Here is a 20,049-nt window from a genome sequence, read left to right on the forward strand (position 1 = left end):
TAGAGATTACAAGAAAATGGAATCAGAAGTGGGGCCTGAAAATGTGACTGAATTGCTGCAATCTCATGACAAAACTTTAGTGGATAAGGAGCAGCTTCTAAATGAGCAAAGATGGTGGTTTCTGGAGATAGACTCTTACTCCTGGTGAAGATGCTATAAGCATTTGCAAGATGACAGGAAGAGATTTAGAATATTGCATAAACTTAATTGATAAAGAAGCAGCAGGGTTACAGATGACTGACTCCAATTTAGAAAGAAGTTCTACTGTGGGTAATACGCTATCAAATAGCATCACATGCTACAGAGAATTCTTCTTTCATGAAAGGAAGAGTCAGTTGATACCACAAACTTCAATGTTATCTTATTTTAAGAAATTGTCGCATCCATTCTAACCATCAGCAACCACCACGTCAGTCGGGAGCCACAGACATTGAGGCAAGCCCCTCTACCAGCTAAAAGATTATGACTCGCTAAAGGTTGAGATGATAGTTAGCATTTTTTAGCAATATTTTAAATAAGGGAGGTATATTGATATTTTTAGACACAATGCTATTGCCCACTGACTAGACTACAGCATAATGTAAACACAACTTTTACATGCACTGGGAAACAAATAAAAAATTTATGTGATTCACTTTACTGTGGTGGTCTGGTACCAACCCCACAATATCTCTGAGGTATACCTGTATAAGAGAATATAACTTAGCTATGTTAATACAGTATAGTCTCCCTGCTCAAAGAAACTGGGCAAATCAACAAATATCATTTCACCCCAGCACCCTAATTTAGACTCAGTTTGTGCGAATTATTTCTCATTTTTAATAACACAGAATGGTGAAGCTAAGATAATGGAAAGAAAATTGCTCTAATAGTAATAAAATATCTGTAAACTAAAAAACATTCATTTTGACTGCAGAAGAGACATTTAAATAGTTTAACTGCTGTGAGTAAAATTGAAATGGGGCTGTAATTACTCAGATTTTCAACATCCCTTCCTTTATGAAGAGAAAGAACTGCTGCTGGTTTCCCCGTCACAAAGACTTCTATCCTGCCAAATACAAAGATTAGAAATATGTGCCAGCTGTAGGGAGAGTGAGTCTGCAGCAAATTAACAAAATACAGGTGACACTTTTCCCAATCGCTCTTTCTTATTAATGCGGTGTCTTGCAAATATGTATTTCATTAACTCTATAAGTATATACAGGAGGAATACATCAGCCTTAGGTGAAACCTGGAAAACAGCTAATATTTTTCAATTTTGAAAATCCTTCTTCATTGGCTTGCTAGAAAATACTAAAAATAATTTTACATAAACTCTACAAGCACATGGTCCCAAAGTTACCTGACTAGTTTTCCTACTTTTCACTGGGACACCTCCCAATCATCTGGGATCCATGAATATCAAACTCTAGGGTCTAGATAGGCAAACAAAGTGAATAATAATAAAAACTATTATTATTTTTGAGACAGGGTCTCATTCTGTTGCCTACGCTGGAGTGTGGTGGCATAATCTATGCTTACTGTAGCCTCAAAAACCTGGGCTCAAGCAATTCTCCCTCTTCAGCCTCCTGAGGAGCTGGGACCACAGGCATGTGCTACCACAACTGGCTAATTTTCATACTTTTTGTAGAGGCAGGGTTTTGCCATGTTGCCCAGGCTAATCCCAAACTCCTGAGCTCAAGCAATCCACCCTCCTTGGCCTCCGAAAGTGCTAGGATTAAAGGCATAAGCCACCACACTCAGCCAAATAATTTTAAGTACCATTGTAATGCTTTTTTCTGATATTTCCACTCTTCTGATCACAAAAACAGTTTTTCCTTAAAATATACTTTCTATGAATGACTATTATCCTGTAGTCTTTATTCTGTATCCTCCCTCTAGCCATTGATATTTTCTTTCCTTTCTTCATGTTAAAGGCAAGTCTGTCTCCCAAATATTTGCCACATGCAAGCAGCAAAGGATGAGTGTTATTTTAATAGCCACTGTTTGATCTCTCTTAAATTCAGGTGGCTAACTTAAACCTCAGAAAGAAATATAAGAATGTATACATTACTCAGCCTCCCATAGATTTACTGAGGGAGTTCGCCAAAGCTGATCCAAATCAGGAAAAATGTCTATCATCATCATTATCTATTCACAAGTTGGTGGGGTCCAGATGTCAGTCTCCCAGATATCAGACAGGTCAGGGATAAAACTGGGAGATCCTGAGCTACACTCCACTAGCAACAATTCATAACCTGCAATATCAATACGAATACTCTTATCTTGTCAGTACATATAACTAGATTTCTGACTCAATTTTCCAAACTTGCTGCTGATACAGAACTGATTCTGATCCATTTTGCTGGTACCTGACCTCTAGCTCTTGCCAACTCCTCCTCCTAGGTGATCTATCCACTACTTTCCTCCCCTTAACCAAACACTGCCTTATGGAAACTCATCATAAAGAATTAAAGGGCCAAAGCTCCTTCATTTTAAATAGCACATAAATTCTTTGTCCTTCCCAGTATTCCACTTATTTTTGGGGGGAAATAAACACTTCCCTCTGATGAATGGCTTTTTCTCTTCTAATACAATTATGTGGCTCCAGTGGTGGCTTCCAATTATTATGTTTTTCTATGATCCAGCCATGACGTTCCTACATATCCCATGCTGACCTAATTATAATTACACTAAAGCCTACAGCATTAGTCAAATAGGTGAACACTTCCTTAAGCTGATGCAATCAGAGCCATTTTTGAAGGTTTATTTTGTTGCAATATTTATTGTGCTTGTTTTGTTTGTGTGAGTTTTGCATTTGCAAATAAATCTCTAGGCAGATCACTTAGTCACAAAGCCATGAGGTTTGAGCTCAGGAACCACCAGTTGACACACTTCTGTTTTGTGTAGTTTAGTGTCAAGAGGTGTTGAAGCCACTATGGAAAGAAAGAGAAAAGAGATAGAGGAGATACTGACTATTGTCCCTGAGGTCCTTAGATATATCATGGCACTTACCTACCTTAAAAATATATGGAATGGTCACCTGTATAACTCCAACAGTGACGGTCATGCAATATTCAGTTTAGAGACAAATTGGTCGTTCCCAATATTCAAATAGGGCTAATACCAGGTACTGTTTGCTTTCAAGTATCAAAATTAGTCCAATTCAAATCATTGGTGTTAGTCATAGAATAATATTTAAATACTTAAAGCCATACTGAGAAATTATTAAACTTATATATATATATATATATATAATGCCTCAACTAGGGATTAAAAATCCCTCAACTGGATTAAAAATCCATTGTCAACTCTGACTCATTCCTAAAATAGTTGTATAATGAGGGTTTCTATACAGTTAATTCATATTATGAGACAGGCTTACTAATATTATACAAATGAATCCATAGTCAATTTACTTTAAAACATAGTATTTCACCAATTATATCTTAGGCATAATTTAAGCCTTTCACAAGAAACTATAATATAAATGAGATTTAAAAAATGAGCATTAGTTTGCATTTGTCTTTGCCAGTTTCTATAATAACTATTGCTTAAAGCCCCTACAACTAGCAAAGTCTTTTCAAAATCTTTTGTTAGTGTTTATAATTTTAGATAAACAATACTAACTACCAAAATGTTTGCAAATAAAGGGTTTTTTTGACAGTGTTAGTGACCTTCCCATAAGGATAGATATAAATAGCTAAGAAATTTTATTTTCATTTTATTTGGCATTTGTTTTAATTGTCTACATGTAATACCATGTATACTAAGTACTGCATAAATTCAAAGAATCCGAGATGAGTTCATGGAATAAGGGGAATATTAAATTTGAGATTTACCATGTGGGTAGAATCCTTTTGGATATACTTTAGAAATGGCATGGACAAAGATACAAAAGCCAAGTTCAATGAATTGTAAGCACATGAGTTTGGTTGGAATGGATCAATTTGTTATACACGGACATCCTGAAAAAATAAGGCTAAAAAGATTAGAACAATTCAAATTGTGTTGGGAGCAGAATACCAGAGGTCAATCATTCTATTAGTCGATCAAAGTCAATCTTCAACACGTGTCTACTGAGTATAACCATGTGCCAGATGTTGTGTTTAACACTGATAATATAAAGCTAAATATGGTTTCTCACACTATTAGTAGAATTACAAGTAGCTATCATGTGATTAAGTATACTGAGGACTGGAAAGGTTTTCTGGAGGAACCCTTGACTGAGATGAGTATTGAAAAATGATAACTATTAACCAAGTAAATAAGAGGCAAGATTAGAAGTGAGAGAGATGTGTATGATAACTGAGTATCAGGAAAAGGACAAAAGGAAAGACTCAGAGAGAACATGACATAAAGAGAAGTGCTAACCCTTCCATAAGCTTGAAGTTTAAGTGTAGAAACAAAATTCAAGAGCTACATTTAGAAATTAAATTATTATACACCACTATTAATAGAAAATCAAAACATAAATATCAGCTCACAATATTTTATTCTTACAAAAATTGAAATCATTCTGTGGATTTTCTTTATGCAATTATTTTGCATAAGCAACACATTCTTCATGATACTCTTGAGTCTAGTTCATAGTCACATTATCACAAATTGTTAATTAACCTAGTTTATGTGGTACGTAAGCATCACGAGGGCAAAATCTTTATCTCTTCTGCTCACTAATGTATCTCAAGATCCTAGAACAGCACCTGGCACAGATAGAGTATTTACAAAATATTTAGTAAATAAAATTAATGATATATTAATATATTATCAGAAATAATTGTTTTATGTACTAAGTGCAGAGAACTAAAAGAAAGCCTATCATTGATTCTCTAAGTTCTGAGATTCATAAGTATGAACTCTGTGGGAGAATAATGGTTTCATATGTCCTTCTGAAATTACCTTTTGGAAATGATTCCAGGGAGCAAAACTCCTTCCCACTCTGAGTGTTCCATATTGTCTGGGAAAGGCTTCTTACAGAAACACACTGAATAAAAATCTGGATTGCATAAGAGCTCAGCCATCTCTCAGCTTTGAACGTATTTAAATGAGTCAAACGCTTCCTCTGAAAAGCCCTAATGTGGGAGTACTCAACTTCTGATACATTTTGGTTGAGCGCTATCAGCTGCTAGTCTTTTGCTACTAGTGCTCTTTCGTTTTTCATAGAAATACAAGCTTGAAATTTGTATAAGTTCATATATCAAATTTCTGCAGTTATCTTAGCCTCAAACTCAATATTTTTAAACTCTGAGAGTGGGGAAAATAAAACAATAACTTTTTGCATTTGTTCCTGAAAAATTAAATCATCACAATATTTATGATGGGTGACAGAGCTGTACAATGTGTATAATTGCCAAACAACCGAAGTCCTATAGTATACATTGTAACATTTTCTGAGAAATATCATGAATACATTCAAGACTAAACTATCTGAAAGGTCAAAATAAACTTTACTGTAGCAAGGATATATCTTTTACAAGAAAAATCAATCTCTGTACTTCTGGTCCTCTTTTCTTTAGTTAACTAAAACACTTCAAGCACTTATTATGAGTAAAGTACTATTCGTTTTCTCTTTCTCAAATATAGAAGAAATTCTTTCACAAATAGCATGTCAATCAAGGGACATCCCTTTGAAGAATAGATTGTGATAGCTGCTGTTTTCCATTTATTTTCTTTTCCTAAATCAGTCAATAGAATCTAACCTATCCTCTGCCTCTATTTAACCTATGATTATATTATACTTGGTTTTCAATATCCATTTGTTTATCATAACATAACTATGACTTTTTTTTTTTTTTTGATACGGAGTCTCACTCTGTCACCCAGGCTGGAGTGCAATGGCACAATCTCGGCTCACTACAACCTCGGCTTCCCGGGTTCAAATGATTCTCCTGCCTCAACCTCCTGAGTAGCTGGAATTACAGGTGCCTGCCACCACGCCAAGCTAATTTTTGTATTTATAGAGAGACAAGGTTTCACCATGTTGGCCAGACTGATCTCAGACTCGTGACCTCAAGTGATCCACCCACCTCGGCCTCCCAAAGTGCTGGGATTACAGGCCTGAGCTACCATGCCCGGCCCAACTTAATAAACCCTTAGATGTAGGATCCATATATATACCTTCTGCACTGAGCCTTAACGGTCTCTAGGTAAGTACGTTGATATTTACTGATTCCCTACTATGTGATCCAAACTGGAAAATAGCATTTAATAACTGATTTATAAAGCCTCTGTGCATAGCTCCGAATTTTATAGGTGAGATGAGATAAGACGAAATGAGGAGATGAAATAGGATACCAAATAAATGTCTTTTAATTGTGGACAATATTATGTTGTGATCAAACTAGATTGTGTGAGCTTGAATAACTCTTAGACTTACTGTCTGTCTTTAGACAAGTTTTTTAAGTATCTTAGAGTCTCCCAGTATCTCAGCTTTCTCATCTGTAAAATGGAGTTAATAAAAGTAAAGAGTTAATACATTAACCAGCTGATTTAGTCAGTTTAGGCTTTTAAAAGAAAATACTACATATTTGGTAATTAATCAACAATATAAATTTATTTCTCATAGTTCTGTAAGCTGGGAAGTCCAAGGTCAAGCTATGGCATGTTCAATGCCTGGTAAGGGCTGTTCTCTACTTCCAAGGTGACATATTGTAGCTGTATACTCCAGAGGAGAGAAAGCTATGTCTTCACATAGCAGAAAGGACAACAGGGTGAAAAGGGACCTATCTCATTCTCTCCAGACCTTTTACAAGTGACTAATCCCATCCATGAGGGTACAGCAATCATGACCTCATCAACTCCTAAAGACCCCACCTCTTAATACTATCACATTGGCGATTAAGTTTCAAGCCATGAATTTTGGAAGATGGTCAAATGATAGCATTTCATCCCTGGCCCTCAAAATGCATGTTCTTCTCACATTCAAAATACATTCAAGCCATCCCAATAGCCCCCAAAGTCTTAACTTGTTCCAGCATCAACTCAAAATCTACAGATCTGAGTCTCATCTAAATCCAATATGGGTGAGATTCAAGGTATACTTCATCCTGAGATGAGTTCTCCTCCTGCTGTGAGCTTGTGAAATCAAACAAATTATGTAATTTGAAAATACAATTGTGGGACAGGCATAGGATAGACATTCTCATTACAGGAAGGGAAAAATAGACAAGAGAAAAGAGGTAACAGGTCCCAAGGAAGTCCAAGACACAAGTCGAACAACCTCAAATCTTTAAGCGTGAGAATAATCTTCCATATCTGGCTTTTCATACACACTGGGGCATGGGTTGGGCCTCCAGCACTTTGGGAGGCCCCACTTTCACAGCTTTACTGTGGGTACAGCTCACACAGTCACTCTTCAGGAGTTGGAGTCGAGTGCCTGTGGCTGTCCTGGGCTGGTTTTACACTACACACTGGTGGCTCTACAGGTCTAGGGTCCTGGAAGTTGCCCTGTCCCCATGGCTTCACTAAGTACTGTCCTAGTAGAGGATCTCTGAGGTGGCCTGTCCTATGGCAGCTCTATGCCTGGACCTGGAGGCTATCTGGGACATCATTTGGAATCTGGGTGGATATAACCATGCTTCCACAGCTTGTACACTGTGTATCCCTGTAGAGTTAGCAGAACACACCAAGGTTTTCCAGAATCCTCTCTGGAGTGGAGGCCTGAGCCATACCTGAGCCCAGCTGAGCCACAGCTGAGGTGACCAACGAGCACTGCAGAGGGATGCAGGGAATGGAAGCTCGGGGTGGCCCTTCCAAGAAAGTGCATTGCTGCTGCATCCTCCAGAGAGAACCAATAATATGCCCTCACATGAGAGAAGGGAAGAAAGGGGTGAACTCATCTCCTCAAAGTCTTTTACAAGGTCACTAATCCTATTCAAGAGGGCTCCTCCCTCATGACTTAATCACATCCTAAAAACCTCACTTCTTAATACTATTGATATGGACAGGAGACAAGTAAATACTGGGTAGAAGAAGGCAGTTCCCAGCAAAGGCCCCACCCTCAAGCATGGATACCCACAGCCCTACATGGGAACAGGCATTCCTGTTTTCACACCCAGAAAGTTGCCTTTTGGCCCACCACGCCCACCTATCCTGTACCCATATAAACCCCAAACCCCCAGCTCCAGGTGAGTAGAAGAGCGGAAGAGAGGCAGAAAAGGAGAGAAAAGTAGGAATGTCAGGAGCCGTTCAGCTGGGGACCACTGGCAAATCAGCCACTGGATGGCCAAACTCCAGGGGAAGATCATCTTGCCTCTCCATCTCGTTTCCAGCTCTCCCCATCCCTCTCACTGAGAGCTAACTCACCACCCAATAAAACCCCTGCATTCACCATCCTTCAAGTTCCTGTGTGACCTAATTATTCCAGGATGCTGGACAAGAGCTGGGGATACAGACAGCTGTCACATTGGCCCCCTGCCCTTGCAGAAAGGCAGAGGGTCCACTGAGGTGGTTAAGACTTAAGTCATCCACGCACATCAAGGCTAAAAGAGCACACTGTAACACACGCCCACTAGGGCTCTGCGAGTTGTAGGCTCCTACCACTGGACGCTCCTGTGGGGACGGAGCCCAGGGGTGCTCGCCCCAGCTCCTGCACCTGTTCATCTGCATGTTCCCCCTCCCATAATGGGTTTGAGCATCAGCAGCAACTGAACAGATGAGCCACACCCATGTCACATCCAGTGAGGGGGATCAGGGAACTCTCCTGTTTCCCTATCACATTGGTGATTAAGTTTCAACACATGAATCTGGGGAGACATTCAGACCATAGCACTTGCTTAGAACATTGCTGCCACATAGGAAGGAATTAATAAGTAGCTATTATTAACAAGATTATTCCCACTGAAAAACCACAGAGCTCCTCATTGAACTTTGCTCCTAGTACGTAACAAAAATTTGGGGAGAAAAACAATCAATCCTTTCTCAGGTGATACAATTATCAGTTAAGCAATTCACAATTTTAAATAGATAAAATAAAGCAATTGCTCAGAATATGAACAATTCATCTTGGTGGTCAGATCAGATGACAATTTCTTTTAAGGCTCCTGATATTATATGACCACTGTATGATGCAATAAAAGTATTCTCCACAATAGCCAAATAGTAAATATAATGACAGCTTCAATTCTCAATATAGGATGATGGCATCATACCAGGGCCCAATTCAGAAAAGCAATTCAGAAGGAGCAATTTTGCAAAGGGTGCTAATGATCTAGATGACCTGCTTTCTGCTGCTTTGGCTTCTTCTAGGCACATAATTTATATTTTCTGTAAAGAGGAGAGGGAGTGCTTGACCTTAAGCAATCCTCCTTGAATATTCCTTCCTTCAAATTATGTTGTGAAAAATGAGTGTCAGAATTCCATTTTACTCTTGGCAAAGAAACCTAGTGGGGAAGTATTCTGTGTGACCATATGAGCATAATTTTTTTTTAACCAAACAAAATTGTGAAGTAAAATTAGTTGGTAGAAACTAGGGTGTCTAATAGAGATAGCTACATAAATATAAGGCCGTCCCATCCTTATTCTGTTGTAGTAATGACAAGTGTCCCTTACAGAAATATAAATTAAATACAGCCCAATTCATAGGCAAATTGGAGGTCAAGTGTCCAAGATTCTACTCCATAAACATAAAGAAACCTTTTTTAAAAATGAGGTAATTATAAACAGAACTGCCTCAGGCAAAATAAACTCTCAGTAGTACATCCATAGAATGCCTGCTTTTGAGCAAAATCACTTTAGATAAACTGCTTATGAAAGAAAACCAGAATAACCAAAGGAGGCAATTTATTTTACAACTTTGTATTTTACAAACCTGTTAAAAGCAGGGGACAGTCTATCAAAGATAATTGGCTCTGTTTTAAAATCAGGTGTGTGTTTTTCCTGAAAAAAAAAAAGAAGAAGAAGAAGCAGGGTAGACTACTTCTGAACAAATAAAATTCAATCTGATAAAGTTATAATAGACATTTATGTGCCCACTGATCAAAAAGTGTGTCAGATCACAAAGAAACACAATTTTAAGAAGGGAAAACAGAACATATGTTTTACCCCTTTGAAAACTTAACTAGTTTATAGGATATCAGAGGACTGGTTCCTTGAACTCTAACTATTGCATTACCCCTGAAGTACAACTTACCATGAGAAGCAATTAAGTCTACAACTATAACCGCAGCCAACCTACAACTAAGTGTTGGCTGCAGAGGTAAAGGTTTAAAAAAAAAAAAAAAAGATTTCATTTTCTGGTAGATGTTCCCATGAGGTGATAAGGAATGCAATGAGAGTAAAAGTTGTCACTAAAGCCTGCCTACTACTTGGATAAATATTAATGTGAATATTTAAGATTAGACTAGTATTATGCAAGTAGAATCGTCTGTTGGGGATATCCAATCAATTGCTCTGTACTTTATTTGGAGCAGAAGGCTGCCCTTTTGAAGGACATGCTTTTTGAAATAACTATACTCTTGTATAGTCAATCAGACCATGACTGTTGAGTTAATAAATATAACACAATTAATAATGATCTGCAAAATTATTTTTCAGTCTTGTAGGGATAGAATGAGTTTTACTTGGATGCTTTAGTCAGCCAAGTATTTTAAGATCAGAATGAGGACATTAATGGGATCCATTGGAAATTGCTATTGAATTTATGAAAATGTATACCCCTTTATCTTGTTTTGCAAACTATAAAGAGTAAAAGTCTTCACGGTATATTTAGAAATGTAAAATTCCATACTCTCAACTTCTAGTTTTAATGTCAGGTTTAAAATCTCTAATCATATTATACAAAAAATAATTTGTTCTAGATAAATTTTTGAAGCACTCTGATACATGCAACACACATTAAGTGTTATAAGGCCACATTTTAATTTTATTTTTTGCATGATGCTTCACTAACCTCACTAAAATATTTTGGCCATCTGGTGGTCCTTGTCAAATTAAATATCCATTAAAGCCTTGAAGGAAAGCCTATGTATTGTTCAGTGTTTCATCTCCAACACATTGGCTAACAATGGTAGAGTCTCTATCTATCTATTCCTTTGGGAACAAAAACTACAATAATGGGATTTATGCTTGTCCTCAACTTTTGGGATTAAGAATTGTTTCAGTGTATATGACATTTAAAGTAAAGAAACTTCATTGTCATGTCACCCAAGTAGAGTTTTACGTTATCTTTAATCCAACAAAGCAGTCAGAAACCTGCAGGACATTATGCCAAATGAAATAAGCCAGCCACCAAAGGACAGACACTACATTTTTCCACTTACATAAAGAATTTATAATAGTCAATCTAGCATAGAGCATAATAGTGGTTTCCAGGGCCTGAGAAGTGAAGGAAAAGGGAAATTGTTCGATGGGTATAATGTTTCAGTTGTGCTAGATAAATATCTTGTAAAGATCTGCTGTACAACGTAATGTCTATAGTTAACAATACAGAATCGTGCACCACAAATTTTTAAGTTAAGTGTTCTTATCAAAGAAAAGCCAAACATACAAACAAAGGGTCGTAGAGAAACTTTGGTAGATGTTGAATATGCCTATTACCTTGATTGGAATGATGGTATCACAGGTGCTTGCCTATGTTGAAACTCAGAAGTGTACATTTTAGACATGTGCAGTCCATTGTATATCAATGATACCTCAATAAAGCTGTTTTCCAAAAAAAGAAAAACACTGCTTCGTTCGTTTGGCAGCAGATATACCAAAATTGGAAGGATACTGAGAAGATTAGCATGGCTCCTGTGCAAGGATGACAGGCAAATTCATAAAGCATTACATATAAAAATTTCTTATTTTAAAAAATGTAAAAAGAAAAATGATAATTAATTGAAAAAATTATGATAATTCATGACCTTTAAAAAATTTTGTCAAAGTATTAAAAATTATCTTACTGTTGATTATAAATGTATATTAGATAAAAATTAGTAAAACTAATATACATTTAATATGTTATAATTTAAGACATTATAAACATGAAAAGTTTTAATGCTTTATTTCTCTGTTTAAAAAAATAGTCCAGCCTGGGCAACATGGTGGCATCCCATCTCTACAAAGAATACAAAAACTAGCTGGGTGTGGTGGCACATACCTCTAGTCCCAGCTACTCAGGAGGCTGAGGTGGGAGCATTGCTAAAGCCCAGGAGGTGAAGGTTGAAGTGAGCCAAGATCATGACACTGCACTGCAGTCTGGGCAACAGGGGGAGACCCTATCTCAACAACAACAACAACAAAACAAAAACAAAAAAGGAGTCACCAATAGAGGTGAATACTACTTCTAATTCTAATTTATTTTAATCATTATTTTTCCTAGCTTCTATCATTTATTGATTTGTCCTGGTAGTACTCTGACACAGAAATGAGCAAGCTTAAAATAAGGGTAAAATAATCTTTTTTAAACTCAATACAATATGCCTTTTAAAAGTGGCATGGAGTAATAACGCACAGGATGGCTGTCTATAATATAATCTATAAGGCTGCCTTTCTAAGTCAATATGTGGGTAACATTTCCCTTACATCTATCCTATAGAATATTTTATACCACCGCCAGTACTAATAAAAAATGAACTTGCTGAGAAGTTCCCTATTGATAATAATATATACGATTCTCTGAATGTATGCCTTACAGTGAAGTAATACTTCCATTCCTGCCCAAAGCAGAGCACTTTCAAACCTGACACCAATCCTGGTACTTAGAAACCTATAAATGATTATCTCAGCCACGGGCTACATAAAATAAATTAAGTTTTAAAGATCATAAAAGTAAAACCATGTGTCTAAACATATGGCATGTTCATTGGCAGTGTGAATGCTCATTATATGAGAAATCTCATCCAGTTTGTCAGGAAACTGAATCAAATATTTCCTGCCATGTAAGCCAAAGAGCTCAAAGCAGTCCCCCTAAGGTTTATGGTGAATTCACCTACTGAAAATACTTACTATTAAGGGTAACACAGAGGTAAGAAGCTAAAACCATAAATGAGGAAAAACAAAAATTCTAAAATCAGTATTTATAAGTCCAAACCTCAAACGATGCTCTTACCCTACTAGGAAAAAAACTGAACAATCCTGGTAATTAGCAGGTTGGACGAAGACTAGAATAAAAATGGTGCCAGGCATTTAGCCACAGAACATCTGTACAGTCTCCTATTAATGTTTCTTGGATGTTTTAAAACCATCTGGTTCCACAGCGAGGTCAATCCAGGAGGAAAGAAGCTTGGACTTTTACTTGCCACTTCTAAAATGTTTCTACCCTAGAAGTGATATATCACATTTTCCATTTATAGTTTATTAGGCACGTCAAGTCACCTGTGATTATCATCTTCCCACATGTGTGAAGTAGAGTGGAACTCGATATTGGTGCACAGTTTGATGCAACGACTAGATAGGAATTTGAGACAGTGGGATTAGATAAATTCACCTCCTCCCCCTCAAAGTACTTAGCTACACCCTTGATTTATAAGAAAATGGAGTAGTCTCTTTGGGAAAATATTCAAACTATGTCCACAATTGTATATGAACTCAGTGGACTTAAAAATACTTAAATCGTGTAGATTGGGAAGGACTCAACTTGTGGTGAGGGACAATGAAAGGGGAATAAAGCAATGGCATGTTTGAGTAAATCTCAATAGTCAGGCCTAATGAATGGGGGCAAGTGATGGCTCCACAAATCGCTTATGGTTATCCGATAATGAACATGATTTTCTTCTATAATAAAAATGGTTTTCTTTAAGTTTCCTAGTAGCATAAATTTCTGTGGAGACAAATATCAGTGTTTCCCATCCTATATCAAAAAGTCTTTAAAGATACTGCCTTCTATAACTTCAGAGCAGTCAATAAGTATTTGCCCTTCCTTATCAAGAATTCAATGACAGCGGCTTATCAGTACTGATCTAGCATGCTCTCAAATACAAGAAAACATGTTAAAATCCCCTTCAGCTCATGTTTCTTCAAAATAGACACCAAGGTATCTTTATTTTTTAATTTATTTATAGTTCTTTTCAAATTGAAAACTAATAGAATATAATTCTGAGTATAAAATAGAATATGATTTTTCTAAGTGTGAAAACCATGGTAAACTTAAAACAGAATAGACTTATTTTCTCAAACTGCTCTGAAGTTTACATTACTGTTTTTTTCTTTTAAAAGCCAATATAAGAATCCTAAAAGAATTAAAATAATCAAATAAGTAGATAACTATTTTAATCCTCTTAGGGGAATTTTATGTCCAGCCTTCTCTAAAATGTAATTTCATGAGAAAATAGCTCAAATTCTAACCTACTGCAAGAAAGTAGTAGCATAGTTGTTTACATCACAAGAAATCAACCTAATCAGTCTCAAAAGATAAGAAGATTTGTAAATCTCTTAGTTCCTGTTTAAAATTCCATCCCTGATATTTTAATGACCTTAAGTTTTCAAATGCAAAAGATAAAATTAAGCTGTTTGAAACTTCACACAAATAACTAAACAAATAAACAGAATAAACAATAAATGCTAAATTTCTGCAAAGTACTGCAGCCTTTAGGGTTGAATCTAAGTTCTCATCTCATAAAATTCAAGTAATGCAAGCAGAATTAAAATCATTTCTCCCATGCATGCAATCATAAATAGTATGATAAATATGCTACTTTATTCCTTTTTTTTTTTTTTTCTCTTAAAGACTTAGTTCAGAAAATAGTTGGGAACTGAAACAAAATGATAGTGTCTCAGCAGGAAAAAGATGGAGAAAGGAAGAAAGGAAGGAAGATGGCAATAGCTAACAGTCCAGCAAGTGACTCTTAAATGGCCTCATTTATGATTCATTTAAGATCATCTTGATAGCCATACTATGCTGAAACAAGTATATTTGTTCTCTTTTCTATGATGCTACCACCCTCAAAAATCTTTACTGCAGCCTTTAAAATTCTGTCCTTTTAAAAAAGATGGTGGAGGTCCATAATTTAGTGGTACATTTACAAAAAGGGTTAACAATCAAACAGCAAAAAACTTCTATAGATTTAAGAGAGGGATAGTTCCAGTTTGTGAACATTACTTGTCATTCGTTCTTCCTCGAAATTGTACTACTTTTTTTTTTTATTAAAAGTCATTATAAAAAGTTATTTTCTCTATGTTCAAACTGGAACAAATGAGCTTACATTAAAGCTTATGGGATTTAAGTTAGATATCTGGAAGGAGCTGCCGACAGAGGAATCTGTTAAGCTCTGAACTGTAAACTTGGAAAATCTTTTTATTTGCTAGCCTTTAAAAGAAATATAGGGTGGTTTTGTCAACTAAGTTTGTTGAAAGACAGAATCTAGACAAGCTACCATTTCTTGGAACATTTTCAGCACTAATTTTCTCTGATTTGGTGATTATGTAATGAGAGCCGCATCATAAATATTTCCTTTCGTGCCCTTCCTATATTTTCACCCATCACCACCATTATTCCCCACCTCTGCCAAGTCTTGGATTTTTTTTTCCCCAAAAACAGCTCCAGTGTAGAAAAGATGACAAATTTCAATTATTCTGATAGAGAATGTATTATAGAAGGTATACATATTTTCAGTAAGGGAAATTAATGAGATTTTCTATGACTATCAATATTTAGAGACATATAAATTAATAATCTCCAATGATGAAAATAATTGAGGAGCCTCATTCATTTTTTGTAACTGTAGATTTTTTTTTATTACTCTTTGCCCCACTTGGCCATCCTATCCATATTTTTTAAATAATACATGTATGAATTGGGAGATTTTGCTTTGCACTTCACAGCAACTGATTTCCAGATGCACCTGAGTGATTTTGTATACAAACAAAGTTGCTGCCTGTGTATTTCACTTGAGGAGTATTTTGGAAAATCTTTTATAATGCTGAGTTGAGTTGGGCCTATTTAATTTGGTCTGGTCTCAACTTTCATGAATTTTCTATTTGAGTCAGTGATTTTCAAAGCCCTTTTAGGGTTTCTGTAACCTTCTCATCAACCTTGGAAAGAAATCTTGTTTACTAAAGCTTTATATATTACTTTATTTCACACTCAGAGTGCTGAGGATTTTTACCAGGCAGAAAGATCAAACTTATAGTCACTCAGACTACATTTGATTTCAACAAGAAAAGAAATTTTAACTTTTATTTTGTACATGGTTGACTAAGTGTAAATTATCTTTTCCAAAGAGTTCTCAGGTAGCCAGTTGCAATGCAGTTTGTGATGGGATGTTATATTATTTCAAATATCTTATATAATCCTTTAACATGATTAAGTGCTTATTTCTGATCTAGGTAAATAAATCTATTCCACAAATTTCTGCCGTAATCTAGAAGGTAGTGATATTTCTTTTTCTTCTAAAATTTGATAAAGCTGACACATCATATTTAAACTCAAAATCTACTGTCTTCTCTCACTCTTGATAAAATAATAATACCCTCAAATGATATTTCTCAGTTTCTTTTTCATAATCCACAGTGAATCTTTTTGTGTACTTCCTATTTAACAAATTTGCATCAAACAGGTTCAACTCATCATTATTTAAATCCAGTGAGCTGCATTTACACTTACGTGGACTTACCTGCACTGACTATTCCCAACCTGAATTCTACATCTATCTTTAATTTAGTTTTAAACTTCAATTTTTGGTGTCCTTGCTGTAATTCTAAAAGTGAAGGCTAGTTTTTGGTGCACTGTTTACATTTAGGTTCATTCAATTTGTCAGTCATTGTATATTTTCATGTGTAAATTTGAACCCAGGCAAATCACAAGGCCCAGATGTCAGCTACAGAATGGTCCCCAAGCAGAAGGGGAAAATAAAGAACGGTTTATGTCTTTCACCTCTTTCTGAAAACCCTGTACATTGTCATCAAATGCAAGTCTTCAGTCTAGAATGTTACTCCTGAGACCATATAGCCCTGATAATGTTAGGGACAAATTGGATTGGAGAAGCCTAGAAAAGGAAGGGGAGAAGAAGCCAAAGATACTGAGTCTGTTATAACATGCCTCTTTGGCCTCCTCTCCTGCCATAGACTTCAACTGGTATTTCATCAGTTAGCCTAAGTACACAGAGGGAAAATACAAATCTGGGCACAGCAAAAAAAAAAAATGCAGTCATGGGGATAACTGAGTAATTCCCTGAGTGTCAAATGACTTTAGGCAACAGAGGAGGCTGTTAAAAGTAACTCTGCCCCACATCCTCTCCCAGGTGCTCTAGCTGTGGATGAAGTCCGCACTCAGTGCCACAACATAGTATTAGGTGCATTATGTGTGCTTCTACATTCCTTAGGACATCAGAAGAATCTTGACTCTATCCTAATCTCTAGTTTGTTAAAATAATTAATCTTTTTATTTATAGCAGACATATTCTGTGAATGTCAAAATTAATAACAAATTGAATCACTGAATGGCTGGTAAAAACTTGAAACAGATTTTATAGTAAACTTTTTATTTGTCTGCTTGACCAGGTATTACCTGATGTTTTCAATTAATCAAATAAATTGCATACCTGCAGACACCATTATAAAACAGAGGGCCTTGAATATTTCCCCAATATCTATTAAATAATACCTATGTGACTTTTGTTGGGTATAAGAAAGACGAAGGTATCTTGGTTATACCAGATATCTAATAGGAAAGGTTATAAATTTAATTACTTTATGGAACTAATGAACAGATACGTATTCATCTTCAGTTCATCATTTTGGTTTGGGTTATAAATGAAATAAATTTATTGCAACTCTAATTTGAATGGCTAATCTTAGCCAACCCAGAGAATCTGTTCTTTCCCTTAGCATCTGACTGTTAAGAGAAAAAAATCGTTATATCCAAGGTTGACAAACTTTTTCAGTAAAGAACCAGAGAGCACATGTTTAACTGTATAGAACACCTGTGGATTCTATCAGTGATGCTGCTCATCTTCTTCATCTTCCTTCTTTTCCTCCTCCTCCTTCTTTTCTCAACAACTCTTTAAAAATGTAAAATCCATGCTTAGCTTGTTAGCGATATGAAAACAAGACTCAGGCCACATTTGTCTTGCCAGCACAGCTGAAACTTGCTGACCCCTGTATCAGACAGAACATGATTGTTTCTATTCAGCTTGCCTCCCTTCCTCCTTAAGAAGCTTATAGATATTTAACTGGAGAAGCTAATACTATTTCTTGTTATCCTAGAGTAAGTAATTTCTCACATTTTGGGAGAGCAGGAAAATATTTTTAACAGTTTTAACTCATGAATATGTCCAGATAATGGACATAAATGTTCCTTCCTCATTTACCACATAAAACATTCTTACGTTACTTCCCTGTTAATTAAGAATTCTATTAAAAACTTTTGTGTTAATTTGATCATTCCATAAAAAGCTTACCTACACTGACAAGAGGATTCGCAGACAAAGGAACTATGAAATATATTAGTTTCTAATATCTGATCTTTCACTCAGCACAGTGAAAGTACTAGAAATACTAGAAAAAAAAATATATAACCTGGTTTATGCTTCAGTAGAGTTAATAGATTAGTAGAAAGGACGGGCAGGTAAATAATTTAAATATTTAAGCCAAAGAATTAAAATTTGAGCAGAACTTGGATGCATTTCCAAGTCACAAATTTCAGAAAACAGAAACAGTTGTCAAAGACCCAGGAAACTGATGTGGTCTGGAGAGATGTATTTGAGACTCATCAGTATGTAAATGTGCTGAAAAGACCTTTCAAAAACAGCACAGAAAGACAAAGAGTGGCTGGAAGAACAGCAATAAAAGAAATAGAGGAAAAATATTGAAAGAAATAATGATCCCAGCCTGGCCAACATGGTGAAACCCTGTCTCTACCAAAAATACAAAAATTAGCCGGGTGTAGTGGCACGCACCTGCAGACCCAGCTTCTCTGGAAGCTGAGACCGGAGAATCGGCGGTTGAACCTGGGAGGCGGAAGTTGCAGTGACCCAAGATCCCGCCACTGCACTCCTGCCGGGGCAACAGAGTGAGACTCTGTCAAAAAAAAAAAAAAAACCCAGAGAGAGAAAGAGAGCCAACATGGTCAACAAATTCAAAGGCTTCAGGGAACTCAGCTAAGATAAGCCTGAAAAGTAGCATTAGAGTTTGCCAATTGGAAGCCGTTCAGTGAAAGGACTCTGAGAGAATTATATTAGCTGGGAGGCATTGACAAAGATAGTGATTCTCATATGATAATCAGGTCAGAGGTATTTTTCAAAATTAAAGTACCTCTTTCCCAAAGCAAATGTCAAAGTAGATTATGGTAAAGGAAGTGTGTGCTTTGAAATAAGGTTTTTGTTTTTCTAATACCTATCCTCCTCACAAGCTGAAAATTAATGGAAAGTGAAAGATTTGAGACAGAAAGGGTATTTTATTTTTCAAGAACAATGGTTTTGTTAGAAAGGAGAATAAAAAACATTATGGAAAAAAAAGATGGGGTTTGGGAAGAGCTTGTTTTTGTTGTTGTTTAGGATAAGAAAAGACTGGAGAAAGTAATAGAGCAAGAGCTAATACAAGAACAGGAGTTAAAGATAATGGCAGAGAAAAGAGACTGAATGTCTTGCCCTGTCCCAGGGGCAGTGAGATATGATAGGACCCAGAGAAAATGTGGAAGAGCAAGTAAAGAGGTTTTCATATAAGAGAAGGTAGGCAAGCAAAGTGGCCCAGACACCTCCTTTCTTTCCTTCTTTTTTTTTTCTTTCTCTTTCTTTCTCCTTCCTTCCTTCTTTCCTTCCTTCCTTCTTTCCTTCCTTCCTTCTTTCCTTCCTTCCTTCCTTCTTTCTTTCTCTCTCTCTCTCTCTCTCTCTCTCTCTCTCTCTCTCTCTCTCTCTTTCCTGAGACAGGATCTCACTCTACCTCTCAGGCTGGAGTACAACAGTGCAATCATGGCTCACTGCAGCCTTGCCCTCTTCAGCTCAAGCAATCCTCCCACCCCAGCTTCCCAAGTAGTAGGGACCATAGGCATGCATCACAGCACCCAACTAAACTTTTAAACTTTTCGTAGAAACAGGGCCTCACTATGTTTGCCAGGCTGGTCTTGGATATTTGGGCTCAAGGGAGACTTCCGCCTCAGCCTCCCCGCAGGCATGAGCCACCACGCCCAGACCCAAACACCTTCTATACAGC

At 36.5% G+C, this 20,049-nt stretch overlaps 1 long non-coding RNA gene and 1 other non-coding gene across 2 annotated transcripts; one reads left to right on the forward strand and one right to left on the reverse strand.

Annotated features, from left to right (window-relative positions):
- Positions 1-6,274: 6,274 nt before the first annotated feature.
- On the reverse strand, positions 6,275-17,994 carry LOC139361804 (uncharacterized). The gene is made up of 3 exons (XR_011619449.1): positions 17,823-17,994; positions 9,791-9,858; positions 6,275-6,420 (listed from the first exon to the last, which is right to left on the reverse strand). It is a non-coding gene; the product is annotated as an uncharacterized lncRNA (long non-coding RNA).
- LOC112425886 (U6 spliceosomal RNA) lies at positions 11,652-11,757 on the forward strand. The gene has a single exon (XR_003017073.1). It is a non-coding gene; the product is annotated as a U6 spliceosomal RNA (small nuclear RNA).
- Positions 17,995-20,049: the final 2,055 nt, after the last annotated feature.

This window comes from Macaca nemestrina, chromosome 2 (genome assembly GCF_043159975.1).
Source record: "Macaca nemestrina isolate mMacNem1 chromosome 2, mMacNem.hap1, whole genome shotgun sequence".
NCBI classification, from domain to species: Eukaryota; Metazoa; Chordata; class Mammalia; order Primates; family Cercopithecidae; genus Macaca; species Macaca nemestrina.